Genomic DNA, 3,367 nt, shown 5'->3' with positions numbered 1-3,367 from the left:
AGCATATCCAAGAAAGACACAAGTGGTTGCCTTGGGGACCCTCCTTACCTCCCCTACGATACATTTACCCCTAAGAGGAAAGCTCCCAGGTTCCGCATCTTAAAGAGGTGCATTACCTGATTGGAAGCACTGAAGTTAATTCGAAATGGGTCAACTCACCCAGCAATGACAGAAGAGAGCGATCACAAAACACTAAATTGACTTTCCCTCTTGGGTGAGGCTCACTGGATCCCTATCCCGATCTTTAGCTATCATTCCAACCATTGGTTGATTTGACGTATCTTGTAGGGGTGGGTCTGAAAGGTATGCTGCTGGGTTGGTGGATATCTCCTTATCTAGTAAGGGGCTTCAAACTTATGAATCGACTGGATCAGCCGTTACTATGGCTAAAGCACAAATAGATAGCTATGAGAACAGGTCTATTTAATGCCCCACAGCCTGTAAGCCAGGAGGCGGAATAGACAATAGGTACAGGGTTTGCTTTTATCCTGTCTAGATAAGAGATTTGAAGGTCGAAAAGGAGTTGGTAAGCGCATTGACATGAGTTCCCCCTTGAAGGGGAGGGCGCAACTTTAAAGGGTTCTTTTTATGCTCCCAGGTTAATTCGAAATAGGTCAACGGATGTATGCTCAATCCGAGGTTGGAACTAGGCATTGGAAAATTCAGCTTAGTAGGGATAGTTAAAGAGTCCCCACTTTTGAGTGAATGGGGAAGGGGTAAATGTATGTTTAATCCGAGGCTGGAACTAGGCATTGGAAAATTCAGCTTAGTAGGGATAGTTAAAGAGTCCCCACTTTTGAGTGAATGGGGAAGGGGTAAAAAGTGACCCAGTGCTTCCAATCAGGTAATGCACCTCTTTAAGATGCGGAACCTGAGAGCTTTCCTCTTAGGGGTAAATGTATTGTAGGGGAGGTAAGGAGGGTCCCCAAGGCAACCACTTATGTCTCGATCATTCTCTAACAGAAAGCCATTTTCCCTTTCGCAAAAAGTCAACTTGGACTTCTCTTCTTTCCTAAGTGGAGATTTGGACTACATGGACCTAAGCAACCCGCCGACAGGGGCAGACTTTCATTGTTGGAAGCTTTGATTTAGATTGGTAGGATTCTGTCTAATCTTTCCTAATTTGGAAATTGCACTCAATCAACATAGTTTCCACTCATTCCTTCTCGACTGCCTCTTTTCTAGTCACTTTTTAGCAAATCTTTCTTGTGATTTTCTATTCTCTTATGAGAAATGGTTTGCTTCGTTTGAGCCGTCGTCGCTTAATGCATGTAGGGGGGTTGGGGCTTTTGTTAGACCCCGTATTTTATACGTCGAGTTATTCGCGAAGGAATCGACGTGAGATAGAAACCTTTAATTCTTAATTTCTAAATTAGAACTAATTAGTTATAAATTTTACTTAGTATAAAAATATTATTGGAGATTAGGAACTACTTAATTGTGGTGTTAAGTAAAAATTAGTGGCAACAATGAGCCAAGATGCACAATAACGTGCCAATGCCCAAAAGATGACTCAAAGTCATCTAAAATAAGGCTATTGCTCATTTAAATATTGAAGGCATCCATTATTTTATGAAGGCATGCATTATTTTATGAAGGCATGCATGTTGGAAGAATCATTGCACATTTAAATATAGACAATTCATCCTTGTATGATTGCAATTGACAAAGGTTCACATGGGAACCTTATGGAAGACATACCAATGTGCATTTAAATATTGATTCATCCACTACACTTTCATTGTATTGTGGACAACTAAATTGAAAGAAAAAAATGTGAGGCTCGGCCAAGTAGCGGAAAATAGGGGGAGAAAGGTGTGAGGCATGCATTTAAATAATGATTCATCCACTACACATGCAATTGTATTGTAAACAATCAAATGGAAAGGAGAAGAAAGGTGAGGCTTGGCCAAAGTAGCCGAAAGTAGTAGGAGAAAGAAAATGAATTTAAGTGCAAAGTTAATTGAGTGGCTCAATGTCATGAGTGGAGCATGTGTCCAACTTGTAGGCATCATAGTTTAATCAAATGGATGACTAAGAGAGCTCATTTTCCATCTTCAACAAAAATAGAAAACTTAGAGCCAAAGAGAGAAGCTCTCGGCCAAAGTGGCTGAAATTGAGCTCTTTGTGTGTTGACAAAAAAAAAATTTTTCTTCAAGAATTTCAACCCTTTGGAAGGTGTATAATAATGTGGGATTGATCCTAGATAGCAAGAACAAGAATTAAATTCAAGGCACAAACTCTAGCCAAGTTGAGAAGTCAAATTGTCAAGGTAAGGTTTAACTTTCTTTTGCATGTATTAGGGGTGGTTTAAAACGTGTGGTAGATGTGTAAATATAAGTTGCATGCATGAAATTATGTGTGTTGATGTTGGAGCATGATAGTAGCCATGGAATTATATGTGTTGATGTTGAAGTATGGTTGTAACTTGATGAACATGAATTACATGCATAAAATTTTGAAGGTTGGTGTTGGAATGTTAATGTGGCCGTAGGGACTGTTTTAGTGGAAATGGTGGACTGATTTTATTTAGTAATTATGGTTGTTGCTATCATAGATTGCATGGTAAAAAGAATGAAAAGAATTGGAAGGTCAAAGGTGAAGTTGTGTTGGTATGAATATAAATTGAATCCATGAAATTTGTGTGTGATGTTGAAGCATGGTTGAAACCGTATAGGGACTGTTTTGTGTGGAAGATAGTGAACTGATTTTACTTGATATTTTGATTGTTGTTGTTATGAATTTTATGATAGAAATGAAGGTGTTTAATGGTTAGAGTTGAAGCTAAAATTGTTTGTGGGTTGTTGTAAGGATTATAGTGATGACTATGTAGCTTATTTGCGTATGAATTGATGATGTAGTTGTCGTGTGACTGCTGGTCGTAACTTACTGAAATTATATGAAAAGAAGACATGAAATAATGTGTAAGAATCGTATGTGGTTCGCTTGGTATGTTCGTAAACGATTGCAAGAATTTCGGGCACTTTTATGTTGAAAGGTTAGGGACTGTTTTGGATGCGTTGTTGTTTTCGTTAAGTTGGAAAAACTAATTATAGTTAAGAGTATACATCATGTTGTCATAGTGATTGGGCTGTTATAGAATCACTTTGATGAAGTATTACGACTATAGACTAATGAGAATAAAATAGAGGTGTCATAACCGCATGTAAACTATTATCGAATATTGTAAGGTATGGGCTAATTTGAAACCGCATGCAGGCTGTTTTGACACGTTGTTGTTGTTCTTATTGAGCTTAGAAGATTAATGATAATTAAGATTATGCATTGTGTTGTATGTTGGATGGGCTGTTATAAAGTTGTTACATGCAAACGTTAAGGCTACAAACTATTAGGAATAACTTGAGAA

Source organism: Lycium barbarum, chromosome 10 (genome assembly GCF_019175385.1).
Source record: "Lycium barbarum isolate Lr01 chromosome 10, ASM1917538v2, whole genome shotgun sequence".
Lineage (NCBI taxonomy): Eukaryota > Viridiplantae > Streptophyta > Magnoliopsida > Solanales > Solanaceae > Lycium > Lycium barbarum.
This window is presented reverse-complemented; position numbering follows the sequence as displayed.